This window comes from Pezoporus flaviventris, unplaced genomic scaffold (assembly GCF_033815535.1).
Source record: "Pezoporus flaviventris isolate CSIRO_AGI_PZ_B2104156 unplaced genomic scaffold, CSIRO_AGI_Pfla_v1 ptg000001l, whole genome shotgun sequence".
Classification (NCBI taxonomy): Eukaryota; Metazoa; Chordata; class Aves; order Psittaciformes; family Psittacidae; genus Pezoporus; species Pezoporus flaviventris.
The window spans coordinates 24,553,869-24,581,371 of NW_026892549.1; the positions used below are offsets into that span (position 1 = coordinate 24,553,869).

The 27,503-nt window shown below is 42.3% G+C and overlaps 1 long non-coding RNA gene across 1 annotated transcript in view; it reads left to right on the plus strand.

Annotated features, from left to right (window-relative positions):
* The window catches only part of LOC133266955 (uncharacterized), a 63,125-nt gene extending 36,370 nt beyond the window's left edge, over positions 1-26,755 (plus strand). Inside the window, exons 2-3 of the long non-coding RNA XR_009742586.1 lie at positions 244-372; positions 26,516-26,755. This is a non-coding gene — a long non-coding RNA (uncharacterized LOC133266955). The remainder of the gene's footprint in view (positions 1-243; positions 373-26,515) is intronic.
* The last annotated feature ends 748 nt before the right edge of the window (positions 26,756-27,503 follow it).

Consider the following 27,503-nt stretch of genomic DNA (forward strand, 5'->3'; position numbering starts at 1 on the left):
ACAGGCAAGCCGTGTTTAACTTTGCAGCATGTTAAAAAGTACATTAAAAAAAAAGAAGAAAAAAGGATTGTACTGCTGAGAATAGCAATTATGACTTTCAAGGCAGCTATTTTAACTTAGCCTGGGAGTTGTTGACTGGTGAGGGTAAGGGCCAGAGACACATCTCCTTCCTCAGAACACTTGTTGCTAGACATTCCCAGAAGGTATTATTGCTTAAATACAGCTTGTGTTTTCTTCACCCAGATTCCTTTAACTAGAAATATACGACAGGTTGTGAAACTGGACTGCAGCAAAGCCCTGCTGGTGCTATTCTACCCTTCAGGAGTGCACAGTGCTGGGACTGTGCAACTGTCATGCGCTTGTCCCGTTTGGGTAAGTACTGGATTCGAGGATCCTGCTTTGTAATATGGCATCCTGGGATTATAAGCACTCTCTCGGGTGCTGTTTAGTGACTCCTGCATCATGTTAGAAAGCAGACATTGCTTGCAGAGCAGGAGAGCAGCTGGAGCAGGGAATCGACTGAATTAGTGTCTGGGCTGGAAAACGCATTGGGAAAAGTAACTGAAAGATCCCAACTTGGAGGAGAAGCTGAAGCTCAAAACTGCAGATGGTTTTCTTGTATGTACGATAATGTCAAACCCAAAAATGGGAGTTTTCGCACTCTGTTGTCTGTTTAGCGCAAAGTGAAAAATATGTACTGGAAAATGAAGCCCCGTGTCTGGAGAAAATAGCTATGACAGTGCCTATACAATACCATATAGGGCTGTGTGGAAGTTGAGCTTGACTGCTTTTGCAGAGGTCTTTGAAGCCTTGAGCTCTGTTTGCTGTGGAGTAGAGGGAGAGAAGGAAAAAGAGCGATGGGATACGGTCTCAAGTGGTTTTTATCTATTAGCACCCGCATGATAATGCCACTCTGAATGAGTATCTGAGAGAAACGCCAGAGGTCACAATGGATATAGCTGGATCCCACAAATTGTGGTGGAAAAGAAGAACAGGATGTTCTGGTAGCTACTGCCATGTGTGTATCTTGAAGCCCCTGGGTGTCTGGCTCTTAGAAGGCAGCAGCATCTTTGAAGTATGTACATATTTTTGCTGTCTTCCCTTAGCTGTTCTTCAGGGGTCTGTTGGTTTTTTCTTTCTTTTTGTTAGCTACACAGAAAAGAGACAAAGACAAAAGACACAAGGTGCGCTTTGTGTAGAAATTTAAGAACGTATGTATTAGCATGTACCTCTCTCAACAGGAAGGTGGAGATAGATAGTTTATCAGTACAACCTGCCCCCTCACGTGCGTAAATCACTTTTTTACCAACAATCAACACTGTTGTATAGAAGACACTCAGACTATCTCTCTAGCTGAACAAGGAGGGTTGGGTTGTGCTGTGCCTTATCCATTTTTGTAAAGTAGATACAGTGTGTACTGGCAGGGTGTATGATGTGACACTACAAGACCCAACAGTGCCTCAGCTACTGGAGGTACTGTGTTCAGGCTGGGGAGAATGAAGAGTGTCTGAGATGCCCTGCCACTAAGTTGTTACACTTAGTGGCACACTGGTGTGAGGGGAGAGAGATGAAGCACCAGGCAGTATCAGTATAGAGTCCTAGGGGCCTGAATCCACAGTAACTTTTTACATGCCATTTCAGTGAGAGTTGTCTCTTCCATCCTCTTTGATCATCTTCAAATGCCTAAAACAAGAGCCTAGGACCCTGAAGTACCTAATTTTGAGAAGAAAATGTCCTTTGCTTTTGTAGAGTTTCCTGAAAGGTCTTCAGTGGTCATTTTGTTATGTACTTTGGATTCTGTCTTGGGTGGTGGTCCTCCTCACGGAATACACATAGTTCAGTCTGTAGAGGGGTTAATGCAAGGCATATTTGCTGTATCATCCCTGTGAGTGCTTTGGCCTTTGCTCTGGATCTTAGATCTAGTCATGCAACTCTTCCCCTTTTGCAGGATGATAGTATCTTTGAACCTGTCTGTCTTCCTGCTTTCATGATGAAGATGCATGTGGGAGAAGGTGGCCGGGCATGTCAGTAGTATAATGATCTTTTACTTACAGAAGCACACTGATGGTTTGTACTGGCAACACACTCCAGCAGTGGATGCATCTACTTTGGCAAAGCTGTGCTTCCTACTAATTAATCTTGTGGGAGCAGAAGGAAAGAAACAATACTTGCCAAAGTCTAAGTTGGGCAACGGTGTTCTGTGTGTGGACACCCAAAGTGGGTGTCCAGTATCAGCCACCAGTCTTACCCCTTCACATTCTAGGTTACATAGTCATGCCTGCAAAAGTCAGTTGTGTACATGTAGCTGGAGTGTCTTCTGCCACTTTCATTTCTGCTATGGGAAATCTCATTAAAAAGGTCCTTGAGTACTGGCTAGGAGAACTGTGGCACCCATGTGGACACCGTTCTTAGCACTTAGATCTTCATGTCAGATGAAATGCCTCTGTCAGGTGTCTGTGAGGGGAATTTCATAGGATTTTCTTCATTTCACCATTAAGTGCCCACTGGGGTTGTTCTGTTGAAGAGATAACAGGACCCACTGAAAGGCCTTTCCTTGAGGTTAACTTCAGCTTACTGGTTACAGCTATGGTGGGTGGCTATTGAACCAACAGTGTCAAAGCCAACATCTAAAATGACCTTTAGGTTGTTTACTCAGAGCAGTAACAGACTCACCCCCGACTTCCTGATAGGGGCCATCACTTATCAAGAAATAAGAAGAGCAAGTAGCTAGATATGGAAATCACTGTGGGAGTGAGCCTAATTGAAAACATAGAGCATTGTACAGAAGTAATATTAATACATTGGTAACCTTTACCTCTTCTGTGGAATATGTATGTGGAAACTAAGCGAGGAGAATTACCAGGAATTGGGAAAAAATAAATATATATTAAAAGCCCATAAAAAAAAAACAACAAAACAACCTTTTCTTGGGCAGACAGATGTAACTCCCTAAGGCTGTGCCACATGTCCTATGGTTCTTCTTCTTAGCTATGCTATGGTGTCAGAAATGAGTGATTTTCATCTCACTCAAGTGAAACCTTTTAGAAAAGGAGTCCAAAGTAAGCTAAGGGACTAAGTAGACATTAAAAATTAAGTAAGATCTTAGCGTAGTAGATAGATACACAGCTAAATAGCAAGGAGAAGCCAGTGGACTGGCTTCCACCCTAATTTAGGAAGCTAAATTAGGTTCTTACTTGAAAAAAAAGTTTCTACATGATCACAAGACAAATATGCACTTTAATACATGATTTAAGCATGCTTTTAAAAGTGCTTGGAATTTTAATGGATTTACCTCAAAAATCTGTATTGTAGTATTCCAGCATCTCAAACTAAGCTTGGTTTTAGCTAATGTTTTCCTGGTTTTGTTCAAGAGGTTGTTTTTCTTTTAATTATTGTCCTGTTCATTTGAGTCAGAATAGCAGCACCATTTAATCTCACTTTTGTATTTTCTAGAAAATGTCTAGACTGGCTAGCATGAAGGTTTTCATCCTGGAAGGTTTTAGTAAGATCCTTCTCCACTTGGTATATACATGACACAAGTAAGTACTGAAACTGAAAGTTTCAGATGCGATACAACACCTAGTAATAAACGGTTTCAACTTCTTTTTTAAAGGAAAAGAAACACCATCTTTTGGCAGTGTTTCCTCTAAAATCTGAGACTTGCTGATCTGCCATGTAGATCTGTACTTTGTTGCAAAGTATCAAAACAGAACCAAGGATTTTTATATCTACTCTTCCCACCCAGCACTCACAGTTCCTTCCCCTTCTCTGTCTGTCGGGTAGTTTCTGAAGGCATTGAGGAGACAAGAAGGGAATGGATGCAGAACTGATCTTTGGGCAGACAAATGGACACATAGTGCCAGCAACTAACCCTCATTTCTTTAGCCTGAAAATGTCTTGGTAACAAGAATGGATTTAGTATATTTTATTTCTTGGGGGATTTTGAAGGAGGGTGGTGAGGAAACAAGGTAAAAGCAACTGTTTTCCACATCAAATTAAGGAACTTGAAAATCTTCAAGGCAAATGACCCATCGTCTTCCTTGAACTCACGGCTCTTTTAAACGCGCATGATGGTTTTCCGTTGTCCTGTGCTGTTGTGATACATCATGGGAACATCTGGCAATGATGGATGTTGGACATGGAATCCAGTGGCAGCAAATTGTCCATGAAGCAAAAGGACAACCAAGCCCTAACTCCAGTAAATTGCTGGGATGAACAATTTCTTATCAAATTTGGGATATTTCTTTGCGATTTTCTATGCAAAGCAGGCATTTAGAGTAAAAAGGTCATTTTGATAAAAATCCAACTTTTCACTAAAATCAGTTCTCTTCAGCACCCTGTCCCAAAATCTGTTATGTTCACAGTATTCCAGAACAGCCTTGCCATCTGTCAGAAGCATTTTTAGGTAACAAATTATTCAACCTAACTGTGCCCTGTCTTCGCCACACCAGTTGTATGTGCCTTTAAAGTGCCTTGGGACACATAAGCCTGAGGCTCCCTTTTTCCTGTAGGAATACCCAGATGCTGAAGGGGGAAACCCTAGACCCAGGAAACAGAAATACCCTGAGGATATGGGTGTTTCTGAAGCACCAGCCATCTCCTGAGTAGAGATGTCTTTACCTATTTCTGTGGAAAGCAAGTGTGTTCCAGCACGGAGGTAGCACTGTTTTAGAGAGGAGTGTGTGTCTTGCTCTCCCTTTAAAATGGATCCTCTTTTGCATATTTTGTGTTCTGGTAGGAGGTGGGAGGTCACATTCAGATTCTTCCTGACAAGATCCAAATTCATATTATCCTCCTCCACTTACTGCCTAAAACATATGAAAAGTCGTCAGATAAAGGATTCATCTCTTTCAGCCATGTGTCCTAATCACTGGGCTGAATATTCAGCCCTTTTAGGTTGTAAGCCTGATTTTTTGTTGCATGATTTCAGTAGGATAAGAGGGGAGTCCCCTATCCAAAGCCCTGTGGTTAAGGCACTTTCTGAGGAGGTGAGAAACATGGGTTTGAACTGACGAATACGTATCTTCTGCTTCCTTTCAAGAGCATGCTAATTACTAGACTGTGATATGAGAAGCAGACGGTGTTGCCACTATCAAATTAGTTACTCATTCTGAGTTTTAAAAGAAAGTGGCCACAGCCAAGTTTGAGAGCCCAGCCAGTGCTGGGTCACTGTGCTCATAGCCATACTGCCTCTAGCATGAGAAGCAGCCAGGCTTCCTGGGTCCTGGTTTCAGTCTGGATGCAAGCTCGGTCAAGTGCCTGAGGCTGGGGAATACCCTGGGCAGGCAGGGGGGATGCAGACTCAAATGGGAGGTGGTTAGAGGGCATGGGCATCACTGGCTCTGATGGGAAGGCAGAGGGGGAGCCTTTTCTAGCCGTATTTCTGGAACTTAATTCTCCCTAAATGCTGAGATGTAAATGCAATATGTCACTATGAGAACTATTGAATATTTTGTCATGAGACCACTATCGAATTTGATAGCCACCATATTCATCAGCTAGTGGAACAGATTTTCCCATCATTTCTGAATTTGAGTTTAGGTGAATGGGACTTCACTTGTGGTTAAAGGTTTGCATTTGTTTTTTTTTAAATGCTATATGTGTCTTGCTGGACTGGGACTTTCAACAGCGTTATTTTGTCTCCACAAGATAAGGGATAAGGTTTTCTTGTATTCTGAAATGATGTGGCAGAAGGCAAAAAATAATCTTGTGACTCATTAGGAAATAAACAGAGACATAATTGCCATCTGTGTTTCAGTCCATTTAATCTTTTCTTTCTCCAGTCATGGAAAAAAGTTCATAAAAAAAGTTGAGGGCTGTTTTTGTGGTATTTTTTAGAGAAGCTGGCTTAAAAAAAAATTAGAGAAAAGAAAGGGAAAAAAAAACCCAACCCAATGCTGGCTCTATACATTATCTTAGACAAAATGGATTAAATTTCTGACACCTTACTCATCAAAATCTGACCTTGATTTGACCCCATTGGCTTTTTACTGTTTGATGTTCTCAAACGATTTGGTGCCACTTTTCCTTAGTAGTGCAGTTAATTTTAAGTGTTAGATAGAGATCAATAGTCATAGCTTGAAATTGGCACCTTTGGAGGAAAAATATGTTGTGTGCCAGTAACATAGATTTGATAGTACTTCAGTTAAGAAAATGGTGTACTCTTTCATTATTGTTTTCAATGACAGTATCCAGAGTGTTACTTCATTCTCCTACCAAGCTTCTGACAGTCTCTTGTAATATCTTATCTATCAAAGAGTTTTCATTCCTCTCCTTTCATGCTTGGCTTCTGGAGTGGAACTTTATTTAAAAGGTCCCTGAAATTAGAAAGAATGACCATGGCACTTCTGCTATCAAGCTGGTCAGTAAGAAATAAACTCCCTTACTTCTACACTTGTGTCTGGCCTCCTGCTTGCCAACATCAAAATCTCATTTACTGTGCTGGCTGTACAATGGAAACTTAGATGTCAGGAGGAGGTAAGTGGCCTGTTGGATGAGGTCTAATCTTTTCATAGGTAGCTGGGTTTTGCCTATTAGCATTAAAAGGAAGAATGGGAATGCCATCCCTACCTTTGTCCATGTGAAAGTACCCTGTGCTTTGCTTTCAGCCCATTGCTGCAGTAAGAAGTGATGCTCTGTTTGCAGGGGATGGTTGTTCCCACACTACTGCTTGGAGTAGCTGCCCTGGAGTACGTAGCTGCTCTGGAGTACTGGGCTGAGAGTGAGACAGTCTCTAGGGCACAGGATTTGCCAGGACTGTGCTCCTAACTGCGAGGTCCTCCCTGTGGAGTTGTGATGAAGCTCTTCTTCAGGCTTACAGCAATGCAGGTGCTAAACAGTTATAGGAGTTTTCATCATGCCGCTAAAATCTGGCCTCCAGTGCAAGTGGGCCCTTCCTGCTGTGAAGCTTTGGGTATCCTGACTAGTTTTAGCCAAATTTGACAGGTGGTTGGAAATACCTTTTTGACCAAATTCAATGCATACATGGCAGTAGGGAAGAAAATGCAGATAAGCCCACAAGAGGAGAGGCTGTGGAGAAAGACACTTGGGAGAGAGATGTCATGAGAGTCTCAGGTACAGGGAAATATCAGCCATGGCTTGTGCCTTCTTCATACCAAGGAATCCAGCCTTTGGACAAAGATGAATAGGGAACCTGACTGCAGCAGTCTGCTGTTCCTGGAGCTCTTTGGTTAATTTTCACATATTTCCTAGGAAAATCCTGAACATGTCTGTTCTATCAACTACTTGAATAACATTCTCTGACTCCCCCAAAAAAGTTTTCTTCAAAGATGAAGTAATTTGTTTGTCAGGTGTCTTCTGAAGAGTTTTTTAAATACCAAGTTCCAACGATTTCAGATGAGTGAAGCCTTTAGTTTCTGTTAGGCTGTTTACTTGAGAACAAGTGTCCAAGCTACAAATCATTTTTACACATTGGAAGCAAAGATTCCCATTTTAAAACCATATCAATTCTTACTCACTCTGTTCTCTAAATCATGATACCTAATCTTGTTGAGGAAGAGAGCGCATAATATGTAAAGCAGTGGCTCAGATGTTATGCAGGATCTTTGGGTGGTGTAAGTAACTGGCAATCCAAGAAATTCAGCTGAGCACTGTCCATTTACAAGCACTGCAGATCTGCTCCATGCTACTAGCAGTGATGCCATGATATTATCAGCTCTTTCTAGCCAGCAAACAGAACAATGCGAATACAGACTGCAGGGAAAATGAGAGGGCAACCAGGCCCTTTTCCCAAAGGATTCCTGCATGTTTGAGTAGGCATCTCAGCAGAGATGTCTCTGAATGGAAGCAGCTGTGGCAGGTGTGACATGATGCTATTCATGAGGAAATGAGAACTTCTGTCACAGGGACAGGCCTCTGAAAGTGGTTATATTTTCCTTGCTGCTTTCTTTACTATTCAATCTCTGGAGAGCACGTGCAGATAAAATGGGAAAGAAATATTTCTTTATGACTTTCTGGCTGTTTAGCAGAGGAGCAATGGCAGAGTGATAGGATAAACGTTGCTGAGAAGGGACATAATAGATACCCATGCTCTTTACCTGACAGCACCGCTGAGACCTGCAGATATGAAAGGGAGTTAGACCCTGTACTAAGAAACTTCATGTTTTCATTCTCTGATTCTGGTCTGGAAATACTTTGTGTATGGCCTTCCTGACATTTAGTGCCTCCTGAAGGTAATTGCATTTAGCATGCCTATGTTCTTCTAGCCAGAAATACCAGCCTGCTGTTGGGAAGGCCTGGACTTATCAAAGCAGTGTTCTCCTGATGTGTGACCTGGGTTTAATCTGCAGCTGTCTGGAGAGGTTTTCCCTGATGGGAATACTGGGGGTGTACCGAGACATCAACTTCTCAGATGTGTGGCTGGTTTTCATACATCATCTTATATAGGGAAGCCCTTAGGTATATGTGTACTCCAAGGGGAGGCCTCAGAACTTAGGTTCCTTTCAAGGCTGTGTCTTCTCCCACAGTCTGTGACAGACTCCTGATGTAATCAATGAGCTCCTCATAAATCATGAATTTCTCTCCTAGAGAAATCCTCAGTGGTGCTAAGTACAAGCAATTCCCATTAACTTCAACGGCAGCTGCAGGTGCTGACTGTCCTGGTTATATCTGTGAGAGTCTGGCCCCAAGCCTCACCTCCTGCAAGGGAAGACCATACTGTCATTCCTTACTCTGCAGCCAGATGTTCCTATGTACTAGGTAGGTAGATCCAACCGCATTCAAATGCATGCTATTCTCCTGGGCTGGGATTTGTTACTAGTGGAATAAAGTTACCACACTGCTTTAAATCCAGTTTAACAGCAGGAACAAAGATTTAGTAAAAGCAAGCCTTTAATAAAACTTTGTTCATCTTAACTGCAATTTTTACCATCTCCTGAAAGTCGTTTAGGTAGGACAGCTTCTTCATGCACCGTCTGTGACTCAGCTGCGTCCCTGAGCAGCTGCTTTTCTTCCCAAGTTCAGTTTTAAACCTAAACCAAAGCTCAGGTCTTGCCTCCCAACAGCCATTCAGTGTGTTCTGAAAAGCAGTGTCCCTCTAGCTGTTATTGCTCCTCTTGTTTATGCTTTTTCTGACTGACAAGTTTCAGTGCCAATATACATTACTCGTGAGTTATTCTAGCACAGCTCCAAAGCTGTGCCAGGGAGTTTTCCCACTTTATGGCACCAGCTGTACAGAAAGGTGTTTTAACAACCTGCTTTACTGCACATTTCGGTGATGTCATTGATTACTGAAGCAACATGTACACTTACATGCTTAAAAATTTCTTGCTCAGTCAGGACTGGTGCCCTTAATCTGCTCTGCATGCTGCAGTTCACCAGGAAGGCTGAATTTGATTCAGTAGGAACAAGACCAAACTCCAGACTGCTGAAGAAGTGAATGAAAGAGTAATCACTGGAAGACTTTGCAGATGAGATTTGATTGCCTTGATGAATCTGGGGATTCTGCAGGGATGGGACCCATGAGAAATTCCTGGCATGCTGCTACTTACATAAAATTGATATTAATAGCAAATTATTTTTAGAAGGGAAGCTGACATATTATAAAAGTGTCAAATGATAATGATATGGCAGATGGTATATGTAATGTGCAGTTGCATCCTAGATTGATAGGCACTTCTAAGTTTGTTAGAAATTTCAGGTACACCCCTACTGCATTTCAGTGTAGGCAAAATACCCAGCACTAGTTAAGTAAATGAACTGCAACAAGAATTGCAAATTCAAAAGAAATGTCTGATTTGCTTTATTACTAGGGACTACACATGTGCTGAAAGAACCAGGTCTGGTTTGTTAAAGCCAGAGGTAGAAATGCTGCCTTCAGCTAACTCCATCCTCTGCAACTGCCTTCTGCAAGTGCCTTTCCTCCCTGCTGCCCATCTCCTATGAACCCTCTGATCTTTGCCCAGCTGGTGAGTGATCATCCTCTCACTTTCACCTCAAAGTGCCGACCCCCTCCTTACCTGAGATCAAAGCCTCCAAGTCTATCCAAATCTATAGTATTATTTGCCTATGCTTACCCATATTGGTGTGGCATGGTTGCATTCTTGGCATGACTGTACAGAAAAGAGTGTCTGAGTATTTGTGGATCTGGAAAGGACCATTTTTGTGAACACACAACCGGTATGCAGGGGATGAGTAAGAACAGCTACGCAGTTTTATAGAGAGCAGTATGCTGGGAGGCTAAAAGGTACCTATGATATTTTGGCTGAGCTGTTCTGGTCTAGGACCGTGTTTGTCTGAATTGTGGTGATAGCTGTTTTGAACAATGTCTTGCTATAGCATCTTGGAGCTGATTGAAGCAATGGGATAAAAGAATGGATTGTGAAAAGCAGAGGAAATACTGGATTTAAGGGCTCCTAGGAATAATAAAATGTCTGTTCTGCAATATGTTCAGCTATGCATGCAGAAACAATCTGTAGGGTTGCTTAGTTTTTTTCCAAGCTTTTATTAGGATGTTAGAAGTAAAATCTTGGCCATCTTGAAGATGGTGGGAAACTGCCTTTGCTTTTGGGTCAGGATTTCTCCCTTATGTCTGTGCCTGCTGTACTTGGCAATTCACCAGAAACCCCACTGCAGCTAACCTAAGAAGGCAGAGAGGAGCAAGCAGCTAAACTGTACTTTCTAGACAAAATGGAGCATCCCCAGGCAGTGTTCTGGGGTTGATGTTGAATTTGGCCATCCTCAGTCCTTCTCCGTGCTGAGGGTCTCCTGAGCAAAGGAGTGGGAAGAGCTAACAGGAAACATAGGGGCTTGAAAATGGGGCTCAGAGATGGCAAGGAACTTGTGATAGGCCAGGGGCAGAGCTGGGAGGAGACCCTGTTGGCCTGACCACCTCTGATTGTGTAGCAGTCTACATGTGCAAAGAATTTAGATAATATTATAAGTAAGTAAAGTTTCATTGCTTTAGATGCATCCCAGAAGAAAGCAACTTCTACTCCAAAATCCTGACAAACAAACCATAAAAAAGCCCTCTCAATTTCCCAGAAATCTTGTTTATAATATGTATTAGTGCATAGAGAGTCTCCAAATTTAAGTGACAAATATTTGGCCCTGGAGTATGTGAAATGATGCCATTCCTCATTTTTGAGTGATGCACACCTGGACCAATTTGACCATGGGCACCTCTCCTCTGGTGTCTTAATTGTGAGTAGATAAATTATACTGACTATTCCTACTTAAATAATGTTTTTCTTCTTTTGACCTCAGAACAGTTTAAAGAGGTGATACTGCTTCAGCTCCATCATGGGCTGGGAATTTCTATGCTGAGTTTTAGCCTCAGAGCAGTTACAACAACTTACAAGTGTCTCAAAGATCTTAAAACAATGCTACTGATCTCCAAATGATAGCCCCTTAGATATTATTACAGAAACTTTCTGGAAGTAGTGAGAACCAAAAGGGAGCAATTAATTCTTGGAGTAACCCCATTTACTCTAGCAGCTTGGCCCTGAGGGAGTAGGAGCACTTGATGTCTGACAGCAGCCCCAAATGTCAGTATTTCTCCCCTTGTTCATTTGCCTGCTTGCTGTGGTAGATTTCATGCCGTTATAAGCTGTTTATTTACAGCCTGATCAAAGTACTTAATGACAGGGTTAATTTCTACGTATAATAAGGAAGTCAAGACAGGAGACAGGTACTGTGTAATCGAATTTTTCATTTTGGAATTTGTTTCCCTTCATGTAGGGCTTAGCTTTGATTTTTATTACCATTAATGTCTGCATTTACTGTTTTCTAGTCTCTTAGATAAGCTAAACCTACTGTGGAAATAGTAGGGCACTGTATTGTTGCAACAGCTTCCATGAAAGTATGATGATAAAGTAAAAAGAGTCTATAACTTCTCTGCAGCAAGACCTTAAAAATGCATTTTGGTTTGGAGGACAGCTCTTAATAAAATTACACTGCTTAAATAGTCTACTGAGATACTAATTCTCTTTTTATGACCCCATAGGTATGTGCACAGGCACGGATGCTTAAGTATGTGCGTACATAGCCAGAGAAAGAGTCAAAGATAGTGCTAAAATACAAATTCTTATTGTTTATTAAGTGTGTGTCTTCAGCAAGACTTTGCAGACATAAATGAATCTCCACAGCATCCTTTTGAAATAACTGATTGTGAAAAACTGGTTAATGGTACTCATTTCTTGAAAGGTGGCAATGAGACATGAAGCGTTAGATCTGCATTTGTCCTGCATAATTTGGTTTTCATTTTTAGATGCACTGAGAACTGTGAATATTCCTGGACATTCTAAAACCTAGGGGTACAGAAGTGATGGAGGCCTTAGAAAATACGCTTCTTGCTGAGGTAGCCAGCTTCAGGAATCAAGCTGGAAGTGGAGATGACATTAAACCTGGGCATATCCAGCTCACCCTGCATCCACCGAGTTTCTGTTTTTGTAGTACTCTGTAAATTTTAGGAAAACAGAGACTTAAAAGCTCATGTGATGCTAAATTTTGTGAACCACTGTTAGCCAAGTTTCCTTATGGCTGAGGTAGAAATCTTTGTGAGGAAAGTGTGCACCTCTGTTAGCACCATTGTGCAAACTGTAGTTTGCAAATGTGGTGGGAGGCTTTGATCATGCTAATTTGGGCTCAGTCATGCACCTTCTTTTCCTCTTTTAACATGCAAATAGCAGCTGTGTCAGTCTCTGGGATGGCTGCTTGTTCCTTTAAGGGAGAGATTCCAGTTCATACCTTCAACCAGTGCATTTGTGCGTGGGCAGAGGTATAGCACAGTGGTACAGCTGCTGACAAGGGAAGAGCTGTGATGAAGGTTGGAACAAGTCAGTGGAATAGAGGAGTTCTGAAAGAAGACGCTGAGCTCTTCTGGTGTGTTTTCATTTATTTAAAAAAAAGGGGGGGGGGGGGAAGCAGCTGAGAACTACACAAAATGATAATCCATGATCCTGCCCCCATGAAAGGGATTGCCAGAAGGATCCATTTCTTTCTTCTGAACCCAAGGGTCCAGGCAGCGGACCTGGGGCTGGAGCGGGTCAGCCGGGACAGTGGTGTGCTTACGTGCCACTTGAAATCCCTGCCGTGGTGCCCAGGTGCTGAAGGAGCTGAGGTGGTGAGCTGTCCTGCTGGGAGCTGTGGCAGTACCATGCTCATCCAGCTTCATTTCCATGGTATCACTTGGATGCCACTGAATTTACTGGCTGCACAGTGTAAGTATTGCACAAGAAGGACCTGTTTAAAAGGGTGCTTAGTTTAAGGTACAAGGATTTCCTGGAATTTGTAGCACAGAGTTTTCTGGAAGGTCACCTCAAAGAAATATGTCGTCTCTGTGAAGTTCTCAGTTGAGTCCGTAGGCAGCTTGACACAAGGATTTTCAAAAGGTGACAACTCGCCTTTCAGAAAGCCTTGGCTCCTGTTTGTCTGTTCTCCCCTGAAAAGACTGTCTTGATGTGATGTCAGTACCACAGCAGGCTAGGACTCAATGTACATCTGTGGCTTTGTGTGCCCACGAACATCCTTGGAAGCTGTAACATAATAATATCTGTGAAACCTTCAGCTCCTCTGTGACCCGCTTTACAATCTTGAATATAATCCCTCTGTGTGTGTGCAAATGGCACAGAGAGTGGGGTAAGGGAAAGAAACACGTGGACATGTTTTAATCATAATGATGGAGTCAAAATGATGCCATCCCCATACAGGAAAGGCCCTTTAATAACTCTAGCCTCTGCACTGCTCCATGGGCAAGCAAGGCTGTGACCTGTAGGGTTTTAATTGACTTCAAATTTGGCAACACTAAATTGAGTGGGTAATATGCTGTGACACAATAGGATTAAATGCTGGCCCTATTAATGGCAGTGGATTTTGGTACTGATTTTGAAGGTACTTTAGGATTTCAGCTGAGGAAGGTGGCAACATCATGAGGAAATAATCTAGTTATTTCCTGTCAAACAGAGGACCCTCAGCAACATGGATGTTACAGAAAATGCTTTTCAAATAGAAATCTATCCTGTTGCAAAGGAACATCTTGAGCTATTGACCCTGCAAAGTAATACATACATATAGTCATTTCCTTGCTATTTAAAACTTCCTTGTAACCAGGTGGGTGGATCTGGTCATGCTGTACTCCGCCATAACAAAAATTTACCCAAAGCAATTTTTTGCCTGGCCTAAATTTTGCAAAAAATATCTGTTTTTTAATACTTTCTCCTTGAGAAAGGGAGATATTTGCACCTGACATGTCTACACATTACTTAGAGCAGGTTATTGATCGGTCCTATATATGTTGCTTTCCAGTGGGAGGATGAGATAGAGACACCAATCCATTACTGCAGCTATCTAACACTGGAAAGCAATAGGACTAATGATACAGGTTTTCAATAGCTGATTTATATTATCCTGCAGTCAATAAAGCTCATGATTTTGCCACTGTATCGTTGAAAGCAATGCTCCCAAATGCTGGCAGGCCCCAAATCTGATCCTCTATAACAGCACAGCTCCTGTGCTACAAGCCGGTGAAAACAAAACCCCACTAGTCTTCCAGAGTATGATCAGGACAAGCTCTTTACTCACTGAGCTGTGGGTTCTCTGAACCCCAAGCTGATATGAGGCTCATTCTGGCGAGTGATTCCTGTTAAAGAGTAGCTATGGACTATACCAGCTGCTCTTGCACTACGCCACACGGAGGGAAAAAAGAAAGAGTTCTTTCTCTGGGCAAATCACTTAAAATCTCAGTTACTGCTAATTTGGTGGTGATTAAAGAGAAATGTATGTCGGTGGCTACAAGTGAAAGGCAGTAACTGGCTCCCCTCTTCTTCCTTCTAGTAATGCAAGTACTTTGGGCACCACAGAGGAACTGCCCACAGAATCCAGCATTGTGCAGAGTTGAGGGAGAGCGTGGCAGCAGCAAGGAGCTACGTTTGCTGGAGAAAGCACTTGACAAGCCAAGTGAAAGCCTGAGTAGCCAGTAGGCACAGTCCCATCCTCTCTTTCAGTTGTGTTTGAACATGAGCATGGTCACATCAGAATAGGCTATCGTATCAGATCAGCTCAGATAGGCTGGGGGCTTGCCTCAGGATGTGCTCGTGGCTTCCAATGTGCATGAAGGAAAGGCTGTGTGTAGACCAGCTGTGCACTTAGAGAGGAGAGTAAAGATGTAGCATGGAGGTTTGCATGTTCAGATAGGCTGACCTGCAGGGACAATGAATGTCTTTTGGGGCTTGTACACACCCTGTTTTCACAGAAACATTTCAGGCAGATTTGTAACATGTTATAGCTGCCAAGTGTCTTATACACAGTCACAGTCTAGTGACTGAAGGATCCACTAATTAAGAAGCCCCTAATTAGGCTTTTAAATGATAAACTGTAATGGCTGTAGTGCAGCTGTTGTAAACTATAGAGTAAATTATACCCCGGTGAAAGAGGCTTTAATTATGTATTTATATAACAGACTTTAAGGTCTTTGAAAGATAAAAGAATTTTCAGTATCAGCAATTAAAAAACCAATAAAGTAACAATAAACCTCTTAAATCAATGAAAGCAAGGAAATCCAAAGTTAATCTGAAAAGCTGCAATGGTACTTTCTTTAATGCTCATTGTGTTTTAGTTGTTTGGGGGGTTGATTTTGTTCTTTTTTGTTTTCATAATGGATGAGATAAAGAGGTATTGTCAGCCAGGAGTTTATGTCCCCTGCTTTCGATTAACTAGCTTTTATAGGTCCTTGTACAGCATTAATGATATTTTGGCAAACTTTCCATGGTTACATTTTTGCAGAAATCCTAGAATACCCTTATTAGCTAGCATTTCTTTTTGTATCCTGATTTACAGAATGGTTAGTAGTACACATGCCTTTGTGAAGTCAACAGGGGCTTGAAAATTGGTCCTATTTGGCCCTTGGAGACCATGTTCAGGCCAAATCTAGCCTGCACATTGTTGATGCAGCTTTTGCAGCCATTCACCATGCTGTGCTTATGAAGTGGAGAAAAGGTCTGGATGTCTCCAGGACTACTCAGCTACTTGGAGATTGCAGTCTGGGCTTCTTTTTTACAGGGCTCGGTCCTGCTCCACTGAAATTGAGGAGAGTTTAGCCCTTGCCGACATTTGGGGCTAGACCATATTCCAGCCTCTCTGTGCTTTAGATATGAGCACGGCTCCTCTCCTGCCAGCTCTGCCTAACAGTGCCTCTCCTGGTAACCTCACAAGTTCTGCCTCCAAATTCACATCCACCCTCAGCCTTCCTTGGTTACCCAGCCCTGTTTGCTGCCCTTTCTTGCCATCTCTGATCACAATGGATGCTGATGCCCTGTAGTGTAGAAATGCCTCTTTGCGGAGAAAAGGAAAGGCATCTTTGATGTGCCATCCACTGCCTGATGGCTTTGCTCATCTGTTGTCAATACTTTTAATTTCTTAGATTGCTGCTTCTCAGGACAAGGGCTGTGCTTTTTGTGCCTGCATGCTGCCATCACATAGAAGATACAGATATTAGGCTGTGATATGCAGAGAGTTCAGCTCCTTTAGCTGTTTTTTGCAACTGGCCCTCACAGCTGTAGGACTGAGCAGCCCATGACAGGCAAACAAGGTAGTGCTTTTTGTTTATTCCAGCCACATCCAAGTATTTTTATCTGGAAATGTCACAGCAAGGGAAATAGGAAATACAGTTCTCATAGTTAATTTTTATGGTTGATTAATTAGCCCAAAGAGTATTAAATTGTGCTAATGTAGTTTGCCTCTTGATGCTGTCTTTTGACTTCAGTGGAACTAAATACACGCTTAAAGTTAACTACATGCTTAAGTGCTGTGGTGAATCGGGGCCTAGGGCATTAATTAGAACTTGGCTCAGATTTACTTTCAAGGCTTTCCCCCCCTCTTTTTTTTTTTTAACTCTTCAGCCTCAGCAGTTTAATTGGTATGCAGATGTTCCCCTTTATTGCTGGCAGAGGCCTCTGTCACTGTTCTGAAGGTACTCAGACATCAAGGCTGGTACAGTGGGCAGGAAGAAACCCCCCTGAAGGCTTTCAAGCTTTGTGGGAAATAATGATGTATGAGACAGGGATTCCTTTGGAACCTGAAGGGAACATGACAGACAGAATAATATGGGAGGAAAACACTGTCTTCACAATTGAGACTGATGGTCTCATCTTGTCTCCTTGTTATTGTTACCAATCAAGACTGAGATGAGCTTTCTTATGAAGAACTTAATTTCGTGGCAGGTTCTATATGTTGGACACACTGCGCTCAGTGGTAGCTTTCCATCCAAAGTACAGATATTGACAGGTTCTGAGGAACCCTTTAGGGTGGTGTTTTAGCTTAAACCCTAAAATTCCTTCCAGCATTGAGATGCATTTTGTCAGGAATGACACTTGCAATTTGATAATCTTTTACCACTTTGCCTGCCTATCTCAAACAGCTAGCTGGAGGGGAGAAACCCAGAGTTGTTGGGCGGAGGAGCAAAGCTGGAACTAAAGAAGGACTGCAAGTTGACAGCAATGCAATAGCTCTAATTGACAGACAGACCAAAGGCACTACCTAAAGCAACTTTTCTTCTGCTGTTTAGGTTAGAAATGACCCTCAATTTGTCCTCCAATTGCCATGTTCAAAAAATAAGTGTTTTCATGTATATTCTTTCAAATGGATTAGCTGAAATATCAAGTGCTCATTTTCTATACTTGTATTATCAAGTTAGATGATTCAAAAAGCTGTTGTGCAAGGTAGAGGAAGATGGCTGTTTCTTAACTCCTCCAGAGTAAAAGCTGTCTTTCAGGGTACACTTTGCACAAGTTAGTATTTTTTGGCAATCACAGTTTCATCAGAAATGCATTTCAGCTAATGGGAGGCAGAAGGACTAATATACATGCTGCATGTTGTGGGTGCAAAAATGCAAATAGAAATTACACCCACCAGGGAAAAGGCGAGGAAAATGTACCTTCCTGGATGTGAGCAAGGGTAGGTTAGGAAACATCATCTTCCTTTTACAATTGGCTGTTACTCTTTACATTTCTGGAGAACTGGGATCTTGCTGTTAATCTTACAAAAATAGATGCTGTGGTGAAGCCTGAGGCATGAATAAAATTGGATGTTAATCTTAAAGCAGATTTTTTACAGCTATGCACTCAGAGCCAGTGAATCCAAATGATTTTGGAAACTCCGTGTTTGTTACTTATTTGATCAAAATGCTATGGGGAAAGAGGTCAGTGGCACAGGTACATATTATAACATCTGTGGCTCCTGAAAGTTGAGCAGATAAGCACAGCAAACATTAAGCATTTCTGGCTCGACACAAATAATAGGCAAAGCTGAAAAAAGCCTGCTGACAAGAGGGGTGGGTGTTGGTGGGTGACTTGCTGCAGTTTTAGAGCTGTTAAGTGTAGGTTTTTTAGCATTTTCATTATTTAAAATTGGAGTGGTATTTTCTTCACTCCCTCTGAAAAGTTACTAATTTACTCTGAAATACAGGGTAAGCCACAATGATTTAACAGATCTATAACGTGCTTTAGAGTGATTTTAAGTAACAGACACCCTCTCCAAGGTTCCACTGTCTCCGCTCTGCCCTCACTCCTTTCTTTGTGTACATCTGTACCAAAACGCAAAGCAGGGGCTGCCCTGCTTTCACCCACATGTGGCTTTCATCTGTCTAGCTCCACTGTCAACAGGTTGGGTAGTTTTGGCTACTGGTGCTCATACAGGTTTGCTTTATTCCCAGTGTTCAGAAACAGAGGCTGTTAGCTTTGTTCAGATGCTGGGAAGGGCATCCTTGAGCATGGAGTGGTTCAAAAGCTGCTGCTCTTCAAGTACTGCTGGAAGTGGATGGGCCTTCCTTAGAGTAGCCCTAGCATGCAGAGGCTGCCCATTGCCTAGTGTGTGGAAAGTGCCTAGCAGAGCATGGCCAAGGGCCATGATCATAGAACCATAGAATCATCTAGGTTGGAAAAGACTTTATTATGATCATCAAGTCCAACCATTACCCCAGAACTGCCAAGTCCACCACTAAACCGTATCACTGAGGATCTCATCTATACAGTTTTTGAACACTTCCAGGGATGGTGATTCCACCACTTTCCTGGGAAGCCTCTTCCAATACCTGAGTAGCACTTTCCTGGAAAGCCTGTTCCAGTACCTGATTAGCACGATTGCGGTATCCAGGATGCTCCTGGAATACAGGCAATATTAAGCAATCTGCAGTTCTCTGTGTCTGATTCAGAGAAGGCAGATGAGTTGTGTTCCTGACAGGCTGTCCAACAAGACGGGCAGCCTGAGCTGATGGGAGGTGGTCAGGGGATTTTCTCTGGTTGTCACACTGAATGGGTCTCATTCTCCCCTATGTTACACTCCAGCCAATTCCTGTCTGCATATTGGTGTGTTGAACAACCATGCCTATGGCAGGATGCTTAAGCTGGAGGCTTTTTGCATGGATTGTATTTAAGTTTGATGGAGCCTTGCTGAGAAGGAGCAGGCCTTGCATTTACTCAGAGAGATCTCTGGTGGTTTGTGGTAAGGAATTGGGACCTGGGGTTGAAGCCACAATCTCCAGGACCAAACCACAGAATTTACACAACTGCCAGTTCTTCCCAGCTGATGGTCTGCACCACACATCTGCTGATTTTCTTTCTGCTCTTGTCGTTGCTGCTTGAGGGAAGAATCTACTTTGTTCTATATAGCAATTTGTATAGCTTACTTTAATTTTATTAGCTGCTGCTGATTTGTTACTATTCAGTGTATTCATGGCTTTATTTAGTATCAATAACCAAGGATAGAAATACTTTAATGGAAAGCTAGATGGAAATGCTGAGATTCTCCAGAAACTTTGGAGGACTCTAGGGCTTCTTTTGCTCTTCTTTGTTTCCCTGTTCTAGGAGGCCTGGAGAATATTTATCCATTCACAAGAGAAACTATTCAAGATGCATGGGCCTGAAATGTCACTGTTAGCTTTCTACCGCTCTTCTGATGTGACTGGTATAGATCACGGCTGCCAGCAAACTTTTAAGTAAGAAAGCTTTTTTTACAAGGAGAGGTGGTTTGTCCACCCAACCTCTATTTATAACAGTATATTGTGAAACCATTTTTCTTCTGGAGGCTTGAGGCAACTGTTTTGATCTGGGAGCCTGCAGTGTGGGTAAACACAGCCATGTTAGGCTGGATAGAATGTCACCCTCAGGGATTCACATGTGTAACTCTCCTTCACTTGAACTGAATAAGGCACTAGAGTTTGTTTGCTTTCACTTTCTGTCACTTTTTGTCACTTTCACTGCTGTTCTACAGAAGCTATAATTTCTTCCTTTCTTCCCGAGTAGATGATGTCTAAAGAAGGCCTGAACTGAGTGTAGATATTCTTACATTTGCTTGAAATGAATGTAGCTCATAACTCTCATTTTAGCACCAATCTGGAATACTACTGTGAACAGATTTACAATGTCTGCCTCTTCCTTACCTTGGCATTCTGGCATTTATGCTTATTTTTGCATTGCTACTTGGGAGTTTAGTGAAGCCAAATGTCTGAAAGGTGAGTAGGTAAAAGGCAGGTACTTTCACATTCAAACGTACTCCTTTTGTGTGCTCCACAATCTTCTTTTAATTTTTTTAATATGGTTTTATTCTTCTCATACTGAGTGTCTCATCACTGATTTTTGTTCCAGCATGTGTGTCATTATCAGAGTCATTATCTGTGTTCCAGTTGCATGGTCCTTTGTTGCTGGATTGAAAAGATCTACTAACTTCAACCGTGTGTTTTTAGACTAGATGTTTACAGAAAGCCTTTACTGTGTTTATAGAAGAGCAGATTTAGTCTGGAAGTCATTGAGTGAAACCAATAAAGAACTTCCTTGATGTGATTTTTGGAGTTATTCTGTGGAGGTAAATTGCATGTTTTCAGGTATAGAACATAAGGGCACTTGAAAGCATAAAGAAGGTTAAGTGTAGATGATAATGAAAATGTTACCAGTAAGTTGTTTGATAATGTCAGTATATTAAAGTGATGTGAAATATCTCTTTGATTTCATGGACAGTGCCTTACTATATATAGGTTACTGTAATAACATGATCCTTGGTATCCATTGATAATAAGTTTAACTTTATAAAAAGTTTGTTAGTAATCCAATTTCCCTGAAATGTCTAATGAAAAGTATTTTTGTTACAGAAGACATATAGTTGCTACCTGCCTAGTGTTATCTCCGTCATAGTGACTTAAGCTAAGAAAACACGTTTGGAAAAAACATGCCAAACTGAGATGGTTGGGGGCCTTTTTTCATTAGATTTGCTGGAAATATTTATCAATAGTTGGATGTGTGGTCTTTCAACCAGGTTTCTTTCACCCAGATTATATGCAAACTGCAAAATTCTTCAAGCATAAAGTCATATGCCAGGAGAATGGTATTAGCATTTCTTTTAATAACTTTGGAATAAGTATCTTTTTTTGTGAATTGTCTTTCTTGCCATTCTTTACTGTGTAACATCTTTGCAGAACTACAGTAACTGAAAGGAAGGAAAATAAGGGAAATTGTTTCTGTAATTGGAGCTGGGTTTGGCAGAGAGTTCTGCCTTTCTGGAAAAGAAATGCTGGTTTTGGTTCTTTACTTTGCCATCCCCTTTTTGTACTGTTGTGTATTGGGATAAAAGAATAAAGGTGAACACTAGATGAGCTATGAATTCCCCTTGGACCAAACTTCGTGAGTCTCTGCTCTGACATACATTTTGGTGTTACTGCTTCCTGGGGGATTTTATTCACAAAATCTCAGAACATATTCTTTCATAAGATTTCACATAATTTGATAAATGTTTGGATAGATTTCATACCATCTTATCAAAGTAGGCACAATCATTTTTTCTTCAGGAACTGAACTTAAATGAAATTCTTATTTATGTTGGTGGGATAATAATTAAGTCTGCAGATCCAAATCAGCAGTTTGTTATTCTCTTGCAGGAGTAGGCTGAATCAAAGCCTCTGTCAAAAATTAGAGCTGAAATAATGAATTAACATACCGAATAGCAGCAAGTCTTCTACCTGGGACAGTGTTGACATGTACCCTTCTCATAAAAGCTCTGGAAACGTTGTAAGATTTGGACAAACACAGTGCATTCTCAGACTGCAGGGATGTTGCTGCTGAGCACTGCACACTCTGAGTGTGTTCTTGGCTGATAGAAATCTGCACAGTTACTGGAGGAGCTTAGTGGAATGGGAGACAGTCACAGCTGCTCTCTTAGGATGGCTTATCACTTTCTCGTGGGGCAAGGTACAGCCTCTATTCTCTTTTCCACCTGTGGAACTGGTATAATATTGATTAGATTATCATCAGGTTTCATTAGTGAAGCCCCATAAACCATAAAAGGAATGGCTCTACAGATCCACTAAAACTTGGTATGCCATTTATATTAAGTGGGTGAGCACAGATCAGTAGCCATGAAGATGCTGCTTTTCCAGAAATATGAAATATTTAGGTAAAATATCTAGGTAAAATCTGAACAGAAATATCATTACTGCCTGCTAAAATGTTGACCTCTTCCCTTCTAAATAGGTTCAATTCTCTTCTTGATGAGACTGCTGCATCTTCACCTTGAGTCCACCCTGGGCAGCTAAAGTGGGTCTGATCACCAAGGAAATCTGGCCCACTGAATTCCTTTCCATTCTGTGCAGTTGAATGAAAAGTGTGTGTCTTTTGAAGAACAGTGACTGAAAGAAATATTGATGACTGCCAGGGCATCTACAGAAAAGGATAAGAAAATTACTACAACAGGGAAGACAAAGGGGCTTTGTTACTCTTTCTTGTAGGTTGTATATATTAATAATAACAACTAAAGTTTTGTATTTTTTCAGAGAAACATACAAGGCTTTTAGTTGTATTGTTTTATTTGCAGCTAACTGAATGAACTAAGTGGAAAATCGCACACAGTACTTTGATTGTCTAACTGTGTATGTGAGGCTTTGGGAACAGTTTGTTATTCTAAAAGAACAGCACTAACAAGAAATCAGGCAACATATAATTGCTAGGCTGAGGGGCAGTTTGGGAAAGCACATATTTATTTATAAATTATTAAATAAAAGCACATAATATGTGGATCATCTCTCACTGCCTCCACACTTTGTACATTACTCATCTTCCTAAATTTCACATTCTCCAGGACATTGCTTCTTATAACTAGCGCAGGCATCAAAACCACCCACATCCAGGAAAGGAGATGCCTGTGCATTTGTTACAATGGGAGTTTTGGTTGTGGGACTCATCTAAGAATATGAGCTTTCAGTTCAAGGAAAGGACTCTTGACCAGGCTTCTGAAGGTTGGTTTATGCGCCTAAAATACACATGAGCACCTGGGACTCTGTTCACGTAGCTTAAACTCTGTCTAGTGCTTCCTGCTGACTAGGTACCTTTGGAGATTTACAGCCAGCCAACACCTTAAATAGAGGACTTAAGAAAAATTTAGTCATTAAATTTAGCAGGATTCTCAAAAACTTTGGTATATAATTCTCATCAGATTTGGCAAGAATGAAGTAACTTCTGGTTGTCCCATAAGGTTTTCTCTGCATGCTTAATACCTTACTACCTTAGGAAACACCGCCACTTTGCAAGACACAGAGAGGAGATAGACGGTAGTTGGACTTGTCAAGAAGGTGGAATGATACTTAATCCTCAGTGGTTTTGGCTACCAAATAGCTGTTCAGGCTCTCCTGGGGTGATGGTGCTGCCATTCTTTCCTTCAGCCTAGACTTGTGGGCTTTTTTCTAGGAGAGCAGAGGTAACTGTTATTGTTGGCTCAGCTCTTCACAGCTGTACACTGTTTACTTTCAACCAAAAAAAAAAAAAAATCAAAACAAAGCAGCTTTGAAAAAAATTGAAATACTTGAGGAAATAAATCTTCATTTTTAACCCTGTTCTATTTTTCTCTCTCTGATACTAGAACCCATATAAAGCCAAATATAGACTTTAACCAGCTCAACAGGGAATAGTGTATGCCTTCCACCCCACTCTCCCCTGCACTGGTGGGGCTAAATCTCAGCTGTGCTTCTGTGTAGCCTTTGACTGAATTTTGTGGGACAGCCTTTATTCAACACTTGTGTGCACCTCAAAAGCTGTCCACACTATGAGAAATAACTCACCTCTTTTTCCAGCAGGATGTGGGAAAGTTGCTGGATTAAATGCTCCTCGATCACAAAACTCGCTGTATTGGAGGCACTCAAAATATATGGCCTCTCAAACCCTTGTGAGTTCACAGCATTTCAAGATAAGTATTGCCAAGAAATGTGACTTGTTGAGGCCCACAATTAACTTTCTCAAAAGCAAGAATCTTATTTTTGCCTGCTGCAGATAGAGGGTGCATCTCAAAGCAGCCTTACGTTAAAGATAGATATAGCGTCTGGTTCAGATCACGATATGAAAAAAGATTCAGGTTAATTAGTATTTATTCTTAGTTTATAGTTATTCCTTTTGGTTTGAGCTAACAGGCAGGAACTGGAGCCCCGCAATGTTGTTTCTCTTGGGATGAGAGATGAAAGAGAGAGGCGGTCTCCATGGTGAAAACTTACTTAGGGATGGGAATGTCACTAAAGAAGACTGGCCATTGCCTCTGGCCCTGTCAGCCTGCAGAGAGGAAGCTCTGAGCAGTGACCCAGTGCTAGCAGGGAGTATAGGGCATAGCCATGTGTCTGAGGGGGTTATGGACAAGGGGAGATGTCTTGGTTCCCTCCTCCGCCCGGTGACCTCACACCTCCATGCTCACTTGACCCCCGAATACTGCCTGTTGCACTTTCTGGGTGCTTTTGGCTACAGAGAGTGATTGTGCAAGGGTGAGTGCGCACCTGTCCAGCTGCCAGCCTGCGGAGAAGGTGGTTTTCCAGAGCCCCTCTAAGGCTTTCAATTCCCTTTTCTTGCCACTGTTCTCTGCAGTACCACACAGGACGTACCAGCAACATCATCACAGCTTGAGTGCTGCTGCTTATCTTAAATGGACCTGTTTTTCCCCATGGTTCAAGCAGCCAGGAGGGAAAGGGGCCTCACACATGGGAGACCAGACCTTCATGTTTTGCAAGTCCCATACATTTCCCCCCCCATCAGTGTTCAGCTGGGGTTGAGATGTCTCTAGCAAGCCCTCCTGTGTATTTGGGGCGAGTGCCCCTTCCCCAGTAACCACGGGGATTATTTTACTCCCTCAGGCATGTGCAGACAAGTTAGCTCCTCTTCTGGGGGAAAATGCTCTGCCTTTTCACATGCCCGCTTCCGGTGCCCAGGGGAAGATCAGCCCCACAGTGGGCAGGCTCTGGGCCTCCTGCCCTGCAGCCATAGGGCACCACCTCTCCTGCTCTGTGACAGGATCCTCTCAGCAGGCAGGGCTGTGGGCAGGGCACTCTTACCCTGAGGGGCTGAGGAGGCGGCAGCTGGGCTGTGGCTTTCCTGAGTTGCTGTCGTGGCTTAGAGCATGGTGTGGATATGGTCAGGCAAGCCTTTGCCTTGTGGGCATGGTTGCACTGGCGTGGCTGGTGGCCAGGTAGTGTATGTAGATGTGACTCTCCCCTGCTCTCCTTTCTGAAAATGTTTGCTTTAAAGTCTAAATAAGATCTAAATTCAGTTCTCCTAATGTGCTTTTGGCTGTCCTCCTTCCATGTCTGCCCTGTGGAGGAGCTGAGGAAGTGTTGCTCCCCACCCAGCCACTTCAAGCAGACCATTGGGATGAGGTGGTGTTCACCAATGCTTCTGTTAACAGGGACCTTAATGTAAAGCTGCTGGGTTGAATATAGATAAAAATAGCATAGACTGTGTTTTTGATTGAAAGTTCACTTGCAGAAGGGTGGAAAAAAGACTTCCAAACTTGCACATAAGCAAAATAGGTGTCAATTTCTGCCTTGGAAAGGCCATGGTAGTCTCTGGAGAGACTACCAGGCAGTAAGTTCCAGCCTTGGAGCACGGTGCTGTGCCTTGCAAAACTCTGCTGTCACTAGCTCCTCAGTGGTCTGCAGCAGCCTCAGTGGACAAGACTTGCCACTTTTAGTGCAGGAAAATCCTAAGCTTAAAACCATGTATAATAAATGCTAAGAACACTCATTTCAGGGCTTCTCATGCCAGCATAAAAAAGGTACTTAAAAAAAAAAAAAAAGAAAAAAAGACAAGAATATGTTTCATTGCTTGCTTAATTGTGTAAGTTTTCTTATGTCCTGTGGTGCTGGTGTTAAAGGTGCTTGGTGTTACCAAGGCCAAATCCAAATTAAATCAGCCTATTATCAAGGCTAAATCCAAATTAAATCAGAGTATTTTTCATGTCATTGTGGTCTTGAGTATCAGCTGTTTTAGCAGGTCAACAAGATATTTGGGCCAAGCAGCCCAGTTCCTTCAGAATTTGCCTATGTAGGTCCGTAGACTATTGATTTGGCCACCATTTACAATTAGTATGGCATCTTTATACTGCTCTTACATGTGCAAAGGTGTGGACACATGGCCTTAGATATTATTAAGTGATTTAAGTCTGGCTTTGTTTCCTCTTGTTCTGCTCTCTCCCCCTGTTCTTTAATTAAAAGGCTGAAATGTGTGTTCAATAAAGTCCTCCAATGGCCTCTGTCTTTTGTTGCTCCCAGAAAGAAGAGAACAGAACCCCTGTGATGGAAATGTGTGGACAGCTATGAATCTTCAGTGAACTCCAAACTGTATGGCAGCTACAGGTAAGCTCATAAATTAAGCTGTTACTATGGAAAGCACAAAGCGTGGAAGCCTTTTGTTCTTGCTTCTTGTGTTGACTCCTTGAACGTAAATTCAATTTCATTTTGTGCTCAGATACAGTCTTTTGCATAGGCTGTGTTCTGCAGGTTCAGTGGACAAAGCTGACTTCGTGTTTGGAGATGTGATGAGACTTGGATAGGCAGTTGTGGTAGATGGGGTTAGGTGGATCTGCCAGCCTGGAAAGCACTAGAACTGGATTACAGTTGTGAAATGCTAGATCTGAAAGACATTTTTACTGTGTCTTCCCTTTCCTTTTCCCTTGTGTTGTTGGTCAGGTTGGACTTAGAATCATAGAATCATAGAATCATTAGGGTTGGAAAGGACCTTAAGATCATCTAGTTCCAACCCCCCTGCCGTGGGCTGGGACACCTTACGCTAAACCGTATCACTCAAGGCCTCGTCCAACCTGGCCTTGAACACTGCCAGGAATGGAGCATTCACAGCCTCCCTGGGCAACCTATTCTAGTGCCTCACCACCCTAACAGGAAAGAATTTCTTTCTTATATCCAACCTAAACTTCCCCTGTTTGAGTTTTAACCCTTTACCCCTTGTCCTGTCACTACAGTCTCTAATGAAGAGTCCCTCCCCAGCATCCCTATAGGCCTGCTTCAGATACTGGAAGGCTGCTATGAGGTCTCCACGCAGCCTTCTCTTCTCCAGGCTGAACAGCCCCAACTTCCTCAGCCTGTCTTCATACGGGAGGTGCTCCAGCCCCCGATCATCCTTGTGGCCCTTCCCTGGACTTGTTCCAACAGCTCCATGTCCTCTTTATGTTGAGGACACCAGAACTGCACACAATACTCCAGGTGAGGTCTCACGAGAGCAGAGTAGAGGGGCAGGATCACC